General features: G+C 28.2%; 1 protein-coding gene across 8 annotated transcripts in view; it reads left to right on the top strand.

Moving 5' to 3' along the window:
- LOC122514429 (flocculation protein FLO11-like) overlaps window positions 1–15575 on the top strand; it is a 131539-nt gene that overhangs the window by 19909 nt on the left and 96055 nt on the right. Inside the window, exon 1 of one of the 8 annotated variants that reach the window (XM_043631250.1) lies at window positions 6924–6977. The exons of the other annotated variants lie outside the window; for them this stretch is intronic. The gene's annotated coding sequence lies outside the window, so the exon portion shown is untranslated. Of the gene's footprint in view, window positions 1–6923; window positions 6978–15575 lie in introns of those variants that run through there. 8 annotated transcript variants of the gene reach the window in all.

Below are 15575 nucleotides of genomic sequence, written 5' to 3'. Positions count from 1 at the left end.
TACCTTTAGTAAACTGTATATTCCAGTGGTATAAACGATCGAAAGGTTACTTTTACATGAACAAAATTAAAAGAAAATAAAATATTTCAAATGATTATTATTCGATACAAACACCATATTCATCTAGAGATTACACACTACGTGTAAAAATATTTTCTTACAAAATAATTTGACCAAAAATATCAGACAAGTTATACTTTGTTCTGATTCAGTAACATTTGCATCTCTTTGTATTTGTGGCTTAAATGATTACATTAATCAATTCATTAATATTTGTTTCACGATAAATGAATACCTTTAGTAAACTGTATTCCAGTGGTATAAACGATCGAAAGGTTACTTTTACATGAATAAAATTAAAACAAAATAAATATTGAAAATAATTATTATTCGATACACACACCATATACACCGTCTAGAGATTACACACTCCGTGTAAAAATATTTTCTTACAAAATAATTTTATCAAAAATATCAGACAAGTTACTTGGTACTGATTCAGTAACATTTGCATCTCTTTGTATCTGTGGTTTAAATGATTACATTAATCAATTCATTAATATTTGTTTCACGATAAATGAATAGTAAACTGTAGTAAACTGTATATTCCAGTGGTATAAACGATCGAAAGGTTACTTTTACATGAACAAAATTAAAAGAAAATAAAATATTTAAAATGATTATTATTCGATACACACATACCATATCCGTTTAGAGATTACACACTCCGTGTAAAAATATTTTCTTACAAAATAATTTGACCAAAAATATCAGACAAGTTACTTGGTTCTGATTCAGTAACATTTGCATCTCTTTGTATTTGTGGTTTAAATGATTACATTAATCAATTCATTAATATTTGTTTCACGATAAATGTAAACTGTATATTCCAGTGGTATAAACGATCGAAAGGTTACTTTTTAATGAACAAAATTAAAACAAAATAAAATATTTAAAATGATTATTATTAGATACACACACTATATCCATTTAGAGATTACACACTCCGTGTAAAAATATTTTCTTACAAAATAATTTGACCAAAAATATCAGACAAGTTACTTGGTTCTGATTCAGTAACATTTGCAATATGACGAATCTGATCACGTGGTGGTGATTTAATCGTTATGGAAAAATTTTTTAAAAATTGAAGAAAAATAAAGAAAGAGAAAGCAAGAAAAAGAGAGAGAGAGGGAGAGAAAAATTTAGAAAAAAAGAAAATAAGAAAATAATCTCCATTTTCTGGGAGTATACTCATCACGTATGAAATTTATTATTTCGTTGGGCAAACTAGTGGATGAATAAAATCTACAAACGCGAGATGAGCTTACGTAAGAAATGTAGGTTACGTCGATTGTTCTGTATATTATAGAACTTTTCTCTTTCTCTTTCTCTCTTATGCATATATTTTGTCTTCTTTTTCTTCTTCTTCTTCTTCTTCTTCTTCTTCTTCATTTTACTTCTTTGCTTCCTTTCCTTCTCTGACACATTTTCCTTAATCCGTTCGACCGACCTATCAGACTACATACTTCGTTTATCGTGTTTCTCTCTCTCTCTCTCTCTCTCTTTTTTACTTTTTCTCAATATCTTTTTAAATCGCACGCTTTCCTATCGCATACGTTCGTTCTTTATTTCTGGAAGCAACAACGTCAAAGTCCCTGGGTATATGCCTTCGTCCTATCGTATTCGAATTTCCATACACATTCCTTTTCCGCTAGATCGAACACGGAAAACTCGAGTTTTTCTTTGAATTATCTCTCTTTTCACTTCGAAGGAAACATTCAAAAAGTATTATCAGATTGGTGAATTTCTTTTTTTTTCTCTCTTTTCTTTCTTTTTTTTTTTTCTCACCCCTCCTACCCCCCATCCTAGAATAGTATTGGATCGTTTTATTCATATACATATGATGGTTGATATTCAAATTTTTCTATCGTTTGAAAAGTATTACCCTACGTAATCAAATTATTCGAGATTATTGAAGAAGTTGTGAAGAAAATATTGAAGAAATTTTAGATAGTTTCTTCTTTTTGTTGTTGTTGATTGTTTTATATTTGTCCTTTCGTAGTAATCTTTATATAACTTAGTATTGGGAATTAATAGTTTTTTTTTCTAATCAACCAGTCGCCTAATATTGTTAAAATATAATAAATTGAATTAGGATAAAATGATTTTATGTGTTTATTTTTAATTATATTTTTAATTTTAATTTATATTAAATGTGTTTATTTTTGCATGCTTTACATACGAAAATAAAATAATATGCATAATATTTTTTTTATTTATTTTAACGTATTCCTGCCAATGTGAGAATATATTTTATCAACGATGATAACATTTTTATCGTTTAACGTAAATGGAACAAAAGTGATTTGATAAATTGTTTAAAAAAAAAAAAAAATACTTGATCGTGCAATTGCATCTATATGATTTAAGATGAGTCATATTTAAGATGCAATAATATATTTTATAATATTTTTTTCTATACATCTTTATGAAAATAAATAATTAAAGGAAAACAAATTTGCATTAAATTACTACAAGAATTATTTGCATTTAAATTATTATTATTATTTATGCTAATGCGTACACCGATAGAAACATTTAATTCATTTATATTTAGATTTTGTTAAAATAAAAAATATAAAAAAAAGATTAAATTTACAGATGTTCTATCTGTCTATAATATTTCAATTCTCATTTACGTCACGTATTTATGTCATATTAAATGCCGCATTAAACATCCTACGAAATGTCATATTAAATATCGTTTAATATCGAATTTAATATAAATAATAAAAAGGCGCAAATTTTTATATCGTTGAAACAAAAATTTCATTCGCGAATAACGAATTGATTTACAATTTAACTTTAATTTTTTTTTTTCAAATTTATCAAAACAAATGTAATAACACTTTTGAAAATGATTCATTCATCATTAATTAATATCTCTGGATTTAATATTTATTAGTTTGAAGTGATATAAATTTTGTTTATAATCGCGAATACATTTCTGCTTATAGGGGGGTGGGGAAGGGGGAGGGGGGAAGGGTTATCATCGTATATGCCGAAATTCGTTCGTGATAGTCTAATCTTTTCGTGATAAATTTGAACAGGTTACTTTTGGAAAATTCTTCGATACTTTGTGGTCAATGAAAAAAAAATAGGATTCATCGTTGAGTCACTTAAATGGAATAGAGAAAAAAATTTGCAACGTTGTTCGTATTCGAATAACATCGTGAAAACTTTTCCGTGTTGTAATCTCAAACAACTTACTCACAATTCGAGTATGGTAGATACCACATTCGATATTTAGGTGGATATGTGTATATGTGTATATGTGTATATGTGTGTGTGTGTGTGTGTACGTTCTACCTTAGTTATAAATTTTGTCAGCTTTTTTATCTTCTCTCTCTTTCTCTCTCTCTCTCTCTTTTATACAAATAAATAAATAAATAAAAAGATTACGATCTAGGAAAATGGTACGGACCTTCCTAAATTTTAAATAATCTCGTGTGAGAAACTTAGCTGATTCAAATTCACACCCTCGGTTCGACGTTTGCATTTCAAACCTAGTTGCGATGTATCGTTCATGGTAATTCGAAATTCATTCGTCACGTTTGCAAAGCCAAGACGATCCTCTTGAAATAATTTTAGATAAAGGATAGATACACTCCCACCCCCCTCCTCATCTCCTTGTGAATATTCTAAGCTCAAAGGTGTGAATCCTCCTACGTTTATTTGTTCTTTTTTTTAATGTAAAATAAAAAATAAATAAATTTAATGTTCAAATAAGTCATTCGAAATGATATAGTTTACTTTTTCTTTCGTTACTCGCGTTTTTAAAGGAAGGATGATCGTTTACAATAAAATCTTTAAATAAAATTTAACTCAATTAACTCAATATTCTCTTTTTAACTCAAATTTTAAGTAAATATGATCATACATGGTTCTATTGGTATATTCGTAATCTTTCTTTCTTTCTTTTCTTATTTTATTCATTTATTTAATGTTTTTATTTTTATAAATAATAAAGAAAGATAGCCTCGTGTAATTTTTTTGTTTACAATAAAAATTAGAACAATCAAATATAAATCATCGGTAGAAATGCGAATAAAATATTCGGTTAAACGTAAAAATACGAATAAATTGAATGAAGTTAAGTTACTTGTTTTTAAACCACATTTACTTGAATTTATCTTTTGATAAATTAATGAAGTGATTCGAGAATAATTATATATATTTATATATATATATATATATAAAAGAAGATGTGTTAGTCGAGAGAGAGATAGACATATAAACTTTGCGAACACGCGATCGTCCTATTTCTTCCTTCCTTTCTTTCCTTATTCTTTTTTTTTCTTTTTCTCGAGCGTGATAAGGTTAATAATGAAAGAAATCGAAGCTAGAGGAGTATCTTCGTTGAGTGGTATCGACAAATCGACGCTGATGGGGACGTAAGTTGATGTAGTGTTCTTCTTCTGCCGTGAGTTAAATCGAGAAAAAAAGAAAAAAAAAGAAAATGAAAAAGAAGAAAAAAAGAAAAGGAAGAGAAAAAAAGGAATCGTTAGGCGACGCCCATGAGAGAAAAATGAGGGATTTTTCTTATCGGATTTTCAGTTCTCGTTCTTGGAAATCCTTCGATTTCCATTCGCCCAGATAAATCGTTTGTTTTAATCATTTTCTTCTTCTTTTTTCTTCTTCTTCTTCCTTTCGAAAGATTAATTCATTTTATCGTCGTGATCTCAATAAAAGAGAGAGAGAGAGAGAGAGAGAGAGATGCGCTGGTTTTAAGTGGAATAAAAAATTGTCTGATTAAAATTCCTTTACTACTGATATGTCAGACGAGTAGTAAGAGTCAATAATTTGGTATATCGTTCGATAAATTTTTTTTTAATTAAGCAATAGAAATGTCCCAACATTTTTATTTATTTTATTTCTTAGTTCATTAATCATCGTTCATGCTTAACGATTTAACAATTTAAATAAAAATTTCCACCTCCTAATACAAAAATACAGGTGGTGGATGATGGGGGTAGCAGAAAGGGTTTGGGATAGGGGTGATAAGGTTACTCGCAATTTTCAGACTATTTTTAAGTCGATAGAAATAAATTTATATTTGCAAAAAAAGAGAGAGAGATGCGCTGGTTTTAAGTGGAATACAAAATTGTCTGATTAAAATTCCTTTACTACTGATATGTCAAACAAGTAGTAAGAGTCAATAATTTGGTATATCGTTCGATAAATTATTTTTTAATTAAGCAATAGAAATGTCCGAACATTTTTATTAATTTTATTTCTTAGGTTATTAATCATCGTTCATGCTTAACGACTTAACAATTTAAATAAAAATACAGGTGGTGGATGGGGGGGAGCAGAAAGGGTTTGGGATAGGGGTGATAAGGTTACTCGCAATTTTCAGACTATTTTTAAGTGAATAGAAATAAATTTATATTTGCAAAAAAAGGAAAGAAATAAAAAGAGAGAGATAGAAGAAAGGTTAATTAACAAGACAGCAAAGAATTTTTGATTATACTTCAAGTTTTACATAAGATCCATCTATATTGCTTTATATATCTCTCTATCTCTCTCATTCTCTCTCGTATTTTTATTTTTCGTTTCATAAAGCACGAATCTAGGATGATCCGAGGGATATAGGTATCTCGATTCGAATCAATGAAAGAAAAAGTAATACGAATGGTGTACAATTTTTCTGATTTGTCTCGGGATTCTTTACACAGAGACAGACATATTCGCGCTTCATTTGATTTTACGAAAAAAGAAGAAAAAAAAAGAAGAAAAGAAAAAAAGAGAAGAACCGTGACGTCATTTAAGCGTAATGATATTTACGGTTGTTCGACATGAATGCATTTAAAGTATGTATTGTAAGAGTCTTCTCTCAGTAACCATTGACGATTACATCCATTTTTACATATTTTCTCAGTTTTTCTACATTTTTTTTAATGAAATTTATGAGAATTAATTATTCAAATGAAATTTCAAGTATTTATTGGAACAATAATATAATACTAATAATATATATATTATAATAAAATAATATAATAATATATATATATGCTATAATAATAATACTTAATAATACTTCAAGTATTTATTGGAACAATTTAACAAATAACGTTTTTATTTGCACATCCTGTAGATATCTTTTATCGTATAAACATATGCTTTGAAAATATAAATAAATAAATATAAATAAATTTGATATCCGATCAAATGAAGAAACCACAAAATTTAGAAAAATCGATCAAACAAATGAAGACATTAATTTTGTCAATTTTTATTGGCTTCTAAACGACTCATATAATACATAGATAGCTATATATATATACATGTGTAATATACATGAGTCGATTTGTCGTGTCGATAGACATCGAAGGGTGCAATATGTCGTGGTAAATTGCTAAAAAGCCGAAAAAGGGCTTTGAAGATTTACGGAGAATAGGAAAATCAATGTGAAAGAGACATTTGATCGAAATAAAACTAGTCGTTCGATCGAGAACTAGCAAAGTACATTAATCAGATTGAACTTGATCTGATTTTTCTTGGATGTAATATCAACGAAAAAATATAAAAATACAAAAATAAAAGGAAAAAAATAAGTGGGAAATTGAGGAATAAGGGAAACAAGTTGTTTCTCTCTCTCTCTCTTTCTTTCTCTTTCACACACACACATACACAGATGACTGTCAATCTCAGTATTGGACTCGTTCTATCTTCCTTCATGTCAATTAGATCTCGCGAGATCGTTTAAAGTTTTTCTTAAGATCACTCGTTACGGACTCTATCTGTCTTCTTTTATCTATTTATCTATCTATCTATCTATTTGTGTATCTCTCTTTCTTTTTTTCGATCTATTTAGTTATCTATCGGTTTCTTTGTTCTTCTTCTCCTTTTTCTCTTCTCAGATTACCGGACAATGAGAAAGTTCGATGAAGTTTATCTAAGAAAAGTCTCACGTAAGCCAATTTGATATATTTTTTCCGTGTGTCTTATAAAGAAAAAGATAGTTCGAAGTATTAATTAAATTTTTATTCTGTCATTCATCTTTTTGGATATATCATTATCTAAATGTATGTAATAAAAGATTTATATATAATTTTTATTATTTATCGTTATAATCCATCTATAAACTTTTATACTTTTTTGTGTAACAAAAAAAAAACAAGTTGGTAAGATGTTAAATTTTGAATATAATATGTGTGATATATATATTGTATATTAAATATTTATTTAATATTTATTTAATATATAATACGCTTAAAAAAATAATATAATAGCTGCTTTACTATATAAAGAAAAGAAAAAGAAAAAAAAAACAAAATATAAATCAATATCGATTTGTTAATCAAATAATAATATGTATTTACAACAGGCAAATATTTGCAATGAAATTTGATAAATTTGCAGTTCGGTAAAGCGACTTTTGAAATACCTTGTATATATATACGTGTAGATATATAAATTTAACAAGATAAACGAATTTTCTGAGAAGTTCGCGGTTTTGATCAAGGAAAGAAGAAGTCGAGCAGAAAATAGTTTATCGAAGTAGAAAGCTCTGGTGGGTGTACTTACTCGATACGAAACTTACAACGAATCGATTTAAAGCGTTGCTGAACTTTCTCTCTCTTTTTCTTCTTATTTCTTTTTCTTTTCTTTAGTATCTTTTGTAGATAAAAAGGTCACTGCAACATATCCGATGTTCTTTATAACAAATATATATATATCGATGAATTGCGTTCCACTTAGAAAAAAGTTTTCACGGATTTGATGAAATTCGAGCCTATTTTTTAATTTCAACAAAAATTGCAAAATAATCAATTTAAGTATAATCAATGATATCAAATGTATTACTTTAAATATTTTCAATAGAAAGATATCGACCGGACTTCTCATGTTGAAGGAAATTGCTTTACCAAAGTTTCCTAATCAAGGATTATAATAATATTGATTGATTTTATGTCATATGCATTATCAAAGAAGTTTATCATTAATCCTATGAAATGAATCTAATCTTAAGTTTAACTTTGATGCCGATCATTTCTAAACTTTATTTTCTATACTGACGTAATTCCGATAAACAACGACAAAAAATTCAAAGTATAGTGATCGAAAATTCGTGTAAAAATATAATATATATATAATAATATAATATATATAAATATAATAATATATATAATATATTAAATATTAAAATGTAATAATTAAATTATATAAATATTAATTAAAATAATAAATATAATTATATAATAAATATAAATATAATAATATATATAAAATAGTATATTATTTATAACAAAATAATATTAAATTTATATTTATATAAAATAGATATGTAATTCATAATATCGGTAATAATATATTTTTTCTTTGTTATATATTTCAATATATTATTTTTATATAATTTATATATTTACAAAACATATAGTTTATATATTTTCAATTTATATTTAAACAAAAAATATTTTTTTCTACACGAGAAAGAGTGAAAGAGAGAAAGAGAGTGAGAGATAGAAGAAGGAGGGTAAAAAGAAAAAGGAAGAAAAAGAAAAAGAAGAAGAAAAAGAAAATGAGGGAAAGAAAGAGGGAGAAATAGGGGGGGACGAGGGGAGATAAAGGGGACATACAACAAGGTGCCCTCTCATGCGTTAATTTATCGGATACTGACCGTGTTGACGTGAACGTTTTCTTTTTCCGCTTTAAAAAAAGCTCTTCGATACCGGTTGACTTTGTCTATGTATAAGTGTATTTTTATGGGGGAATACTTAAGTGTAATATTAACGCAAATCAATGATAAGAGTATTAGCACCGGTGCTGTTGTTGTTGGCACTGAGTAAAGCAATAAACCTTTGCCCGAGTGCTACTATATTTTTATTCAAATAATTCTTGTTTTTCTGAATATTTCTTCTCTCGTTTCAAATGGAAAATAAATATTATGATATTTGCTAAATTTGTTTTTACAATCGATAACCGTTAAGAAAATAAGTATACAAAAAATTATATTATTATATTATAATAAATAATTATATATAATAATAATAATAATAATAATAATAATAAAATTATATTATATATTATTATATTATAATTATATTATATAGATTTATCTATATAAAAGAATAAAAAAAAAATATCAAAGATATGTGTGTATGAACGATTTTGAATTTAGTATAATTATTTTAAAGCTTTTCCTTTAATCATGTTATTACATCAAACAACAAAGTATTTTATCAATTCACTAAAAATGGAATAATTTAAATTGATTACGTTTCATCTTTCAGCCTGCATAGGCATCTACACTTAAAACAATTCATCCTTCAATCAACGAGTTAACTGACTTTTTGCTATCAAGATAACAGAGAAATACTTTTACCATTAATTGACCATTTGACCTTACTTCATTAGATTTTTATTTATAGGGAGGAAAAGTAAAGCAAGAAGTTAATAAAAGTTAATAAAAATACCGAAGAAATTGGCTATGTCATGAAACAGCATACTACAATGATATTTAATGTGTATTCTATTAAGCACAGGTAACATTTTGAATGATACACTAAAAACAATTATAAACTTATGTTTATATACATTTTTATTTGTTAATATTTTTAATCGTGTTAATACGTTTAGAAAGTTTTTTTTAGAAAAAATTTCAGATACCTCGTACATCGTATCTTTTCTCGACTGTCTTTCTCGTCAATCATAATTTACGATGTTTTCTTTTTTATTTTTTCCCTACCTTTAACAACAAAGTACAAATAAACAAATTGACACAGAGAGAGTAATAGGTATACTATATTATCTTCTTTTTTTCTTCTTCTTTATTTTCGATGTGACAATCGATAAATCATCGTATCGACGTGTCATAGACGACATTATAGACGTACGCGTGTCAGACAGCCCCTTTAGAAGCCAACTAGTGTGATATCGAATCGTTGGGCTTCGATGTTTTCTATCTGTCGTCGTCTCTCGAATATATACGAAACGTTTGTTAATTCGATCAAACTTCCTACAAACGAGGGAAACATCGAGAAAATTCATTTTTATCAAGATTCTATATCCCTTTTTGCATTAATATTTTATTGATACGTTAGTATGTTACCCTCTTTTATTGGTCTGAATTTCATTTTTACTCGAAAAATATTAATAAACATAGTATAGAATAATAGCAAATATTAATACAGTTAAGTAAACTAATAACGGAGAAACAGAAAAATATATTATAGAAAGTTATCGCATTATTGTTGCCTAAAGTTTATTCTTGTTTACAATTATTACTCTGGATAAAAAAGAAAAAAAAATCTGGTGTGTGTACTTAGGTACGCACGTAAGAAGTTATACTTCTTTGCCGTACCAAAACGAACATAACCTCAATAACCTCAAAAATAACTTCAAAAAAAACTTCAAAGAAAAATAATTATTATTATATATATAAGAAAGAATAAAAAAAAGAAAAAGAAAATATCAAAATATAGATAACAGTCCACACTAAATATAAGAGAGATATATCGAATTACTTCACGCGTCAACAGTCATGGCGTGGTTACAGCATTAGTTCTCGCTTCGATCATTTAAGTAAAGCGGCGCTGAGTACGATTAGTATTTGGATGGGTGACCCGCTTGAGAAAAAAGGGGGGAAGAAGAAAAGAAAGACAACTTCACGCCGTATACTTGAAATCGCTTTGCCGCGCGTCGTAAATACCGACAAACTTCATGGTGTCGTTTTTCCAGACGCTCGAAACAAAATCACTCCCCATTACATTTTCCCCAACTATAACTTCTACAACTATAACAACTATAACTTCAAAAAAAGGAAAAAGTTACATTACTTTCTCTGTTAGAAAAAAAATATTACGAGAGTGCGTATAAATGTTTAAAATTATCGATAAATCTCGTGAATGTAAAAACATTGTTTTAACTAAAAATCAAAATATGTATTATAGTTCTTGATTCTGTCGGAATTTCGAATACACGCAAATATTTCCTCTTATATTTTGCTTGAAACATTAATTACGTTCGAGAAGGACATTAAGTATTAATTAAGCAAACCCACATACACACACACACATATAAATATATATATTACCATAACAGAAAATAGAAAGAAGTGAAAAATGTTAAATAACCGATGATATATCACACACAGTTGGTTAGGATTTATTTCATCCTGGTTTATGCTCAGAAGATTCGAATAACAACGGTAACTATCAATTAGAAAACCAATTCAGAGATCGTAGGTAGAGTAGGAAAGAGAGAGAGAAGAGGGATGGGGGTGGGAATGGGGGAGGATAGAATGAAATTAATTGAAAATCTCATTATATTGGGGTCGATAAGAGGTACAGTAGTGGCAATGATGAATACACATATGCGTGTACGTATATTATAGGTATGCTATGTAAAAGGATACATAATTCGAGCTTTCGAGCTTTCGAGCTTTCGAGTAACACTCGAAGCTATCGGCAAATTGTTACAAACGACACAACGATGAAATTGTTTGTTCGTGTTTGGCTTGAATCGACATAATTCGATTCCGTACGACTCGGTTAATTGCATAGATTTTGTTGAACAAATTATACACACCACTGAACCCATTTAGGAATATCTTACAAACATAAAACTACTTTAACACTATAATTCGTTAGTTTAAAAGGAGAGATTGTTATTTCCTAACAATACAATCTAGTGAAAGCTAGATCAACTTATCTATTCGGTATTGTTAATACTTTGTTCCACATTGTTAATTATTAATCCACGTTTGTTTCTTTAAATAGGAATTAACTCGTCAAATTTTCCACCATAGATTAATATAGGACGAACTCGCGTTGCTAATGACAAGCATTTTGGGGAGCTTTCTTTTCTATTTTATCGTTCGTTTATTTAATTTAAACTCGTAGATTGATAATTAATAACATTATTGAAAATTTATATCTCATTAGGATTAAAAGAGGGATATACCTTAATTTTATTTTTCGATAATTAATTATTCGAAAGGAATGAAAATATCATCAGTTTTGTTCCAATAATAATAATAATAATAATAATTAATTCATTATATCGAAATAATCCGTAATAATTATTTAATAGATCTATATAAAAGCATAGAGGAGAGAGGGTAAATAAAACTGTTATATAATTTCTTCTGATTTTGGTGGAAGATTATTTAGAGAAGAGTATAACACAGATATTAATTATATACAATTAATTACAGAATATTGGAAAATTAATTAGAGGACATATTTGTATACGTTATATATATATATATAAATATATTATTTATATTATTTATATTTATTATTATATAATATTTTTATTTTATTAATTACTCATTATTACAAACAAACAAAAATAATATCCAACCACGATCATGAACCATTAACCAAATTTTTCTTTAAAAATATTAACAAACCCTAGAATAATAAATAATATAATAAAATCCTAGTCAAAATATAGATTGATATTTTTTCTTAAATAATATCACGATATTTACGTAGATTCTAAAGAAATAATGATCGATGAATTAACTGGAATTTCAAACAATTCTAGGGCGAACCTCAGAACTTTATTGGTCTTCCAATCCAATTCGCGTTCATCAAAATAGACCACAATGGCTGTACGGTGGTTCTCCTCTTTACATATAGGTATACGTACTTCAATCTATATACCTATATCTATTTACACATATAGAAACACGCACATATGCACATACGTAGGGGCAAGCAGAGAGAACGTGAACCTGCCTACCAACCTCATCGTGGGAGGTATTGCGTAATAGCCGCAACCTTGCTGGCTGCAGATCGTTGAACGTGAGATAATACTGATGAGTCCAAGCTCTCGCGGGTTAGATGGGATCAGCCGTCCAATTTGATCAAAACAAACGCATTGTCCTTTGCGTTGAAAACGGGCCGTGCTCTCTCGCGAATGCGCAAATGCCATACATACGTCTCTATCCTATCCTATCCTATCCTAGATATATATATGTATAGGTAACATACTAGGTAAATACATATCCCTACGTGTATATATACGTGTAAAGATCGTTTCCCGATATGACGTGAATTGGATCAAATTGGGCTTGAATCGTGCCCGGAAACGGCCCGCTGGACCACCTGTACTTCGATCTTCTCTTTTCCGGGCATAGAGAGAGAGAGAAGGGAAACTTCAAATCCCCAGGGGTGGTAATTAAATTCTCCAGTGGTTTCCGTTAGTTTCATTAGACAACACGAATCGAAACAAGCCGTAAATCGTTCTCTGTTGCTGTCTGTTTCTCATTCTTCTTATTTCCAAACCAAAAACAAAGATATATTTGTGTGTATATATCGTTTCAATTAAAAATACATTATCGTTAATCCGTTAATTGTAATTTTATTTATTTATTATTAAAGTTATAATGATCATCGAACGATCATTTTGAGTATTTAATGTATATAACATATACATTTCTCATTTTTTTAAAGGATATATTCTCTCTCTCCTTCTTTTTGTTACAAATTCGAGTTACTTCCAATCGAAATCACCTACTTTGTTAGAAACGTGTCCCATTCATTCGTTTTTTCTCTGTCTCTCTCTTTCTTTTTCTTTTTTTTTCATCTTTTTTCTCCATTCATTTCGTTCAAAGATCCGAAAAAGATTGGAGAGAAAAAAAGAGACGTATGATACGTTTATCGAGGTGGTGATATTTCAACTAGCGAGCTTGAATTTTTATCGGCCCGCAGAATTTCGTGTTTGAATTTACCATTCTTCGAATTTTTCTTTCTCTCACATCGATATCTTCTCGTAAATCGTAAGCACAGTATTTATTCGGGTCACCAACCACCAGATCATCGATTAATTTATTCCCATCGCGTTTTTAATATTCGCGATTACGTATTATTTACTTTTCTAAATTATAACGTCGCGAAATGGAATGAAATATTTTCGCGAGATATTTTTATCGAATATAATTAATATTAAATAATTAATATTAGACGAATATATAATATATTAGTTATTAAAACCGTGAAATCCGTTATAATTTATGAAACGTTTAAACTAAACTTTAAAATAACTATATCGATTTATTCGAATAAAAAAAAAAAAAAGAGAGAATAATATATTTCAACAAGATAATATATGAATTAACGAAATTTATATAAAAAATTGAAATTTCATTCGTAAATTAAACTAACATTGCTTTTCAAATTACAGGATAAGTGATAAGAGCGAATAACTACAAATTTCAATCTCATAATTTATACCACTCGTCTCTTTTATGAATTCATATATTATTTCATTATTTCCTATAATTATTAATTTTAATCTAAAATAACAAAAATTTTTATTTTATTTTGAGTAAAACTTAGAGTTTCTAATATTGAACTGAATTATACGATTTAACGTTGACATATGTATAAATATTATTTTATAGAATGTGTATGAATTTTCAATTCCCTCTCCCCCCTATAATTATTATTGTTATTATTATTATCATCATTATCTTTAGTATCATCATCATCATCATCATCATCATCATCATCATCATCATCATCATCATCGATAACACCAAAAGCTTTTACATACGTTGTCGGTCTAATCAATGTGCTATATCACGTGATACACGTATACTTACACACACATATGTGTGACGTTAATGTCATTATTACTCCCATTAGTCTTTGTCGTGGCGATAAATTTAAGTACATTAGTCGCAGCATCAAATGGAAAGATACTATATTTCAAAGGAAGATGACGTGGACCACTATTGCGAGAGGATTTCTCATACTCGAACAAAAATCTCTAAAAAGGAGACTGCGAAAGAAAACGAAGCTATACGAAATTTTATTTTAACGTTAAAAAAACTCCCCCTTTATTTTATTAATTTTTTTGAAGTTATACTTCTTTTGGCGCGTTGGGGAAAATGTAATGGGAAGTGATTTTGTTCCGAGCGTCTGGAAAAACGACACCATGAAGTTTGTCAGTATTTACGACGATTTCAAGTATACGGCATGAAGTTGTCTTCTTTTCTTCTTCCCCCCTTTTTTCTCAAGCGGGTCACCCATCCAAATACTAATCGCACTCAGCGCTGCTTTACTTAAATGATCGAAGCGAGAACTAATGCTGTAACCGCGCCATGACTGTTGACGCGTGAAGTAATTCGATATATCTCTCTTATATTTAGTGTGGACTGATATCTATATTTTGATATTTTCTTTTTCTTTTTTTAATCTTTCTTATATATATATTAATAATAATTATTTTTTTCTTTAAAGTTATTTTTTGAAGTTATTTTCGAGGTTATTGAGGTTATGTTCGTTTTGGTACGGCAAAGAAGTATAACTTCTTACGTGCGTACATAAGTACACACACCAGTTTTATTTTTTTTTTTTAACGAATAATCTCATAAAAGATTATATTACGTAGGGTACATAAATTTTGGTTCTCAACCTTTTTGTTCTTTTTTTAATTTTTTCTAAATATCTTTCTCTTAATCATTTAAAACAATCTCTTTTAAATAGGAGATTAACAAAAATTTGTACTTCGCGATTTTTTTGGATGAATGGAAAACGAGCTCCTAATTAACTTCT

This window comes from Polistes fuscatus, unplaced genomic scaffold, assembly GCF_010416935.1.
Source record: "Polistes fuscatus isolate 324 unplaced genomic scaffold, CU_Pfus_HIC Scaffold15, whole genome shotgun sequence".
NCBI classification, from domain to species: domain Eukaryota; kingdom Metazoa; phylum Arthropoda; class Insecta; order Hymenoptera; family Vespidae; genus Polistes; species Polistes fuscatus.
Note: the sequence above shows the minus strand (reverse complement) of the source record. Positions and strands in the feature narration are given on the sequence as shown.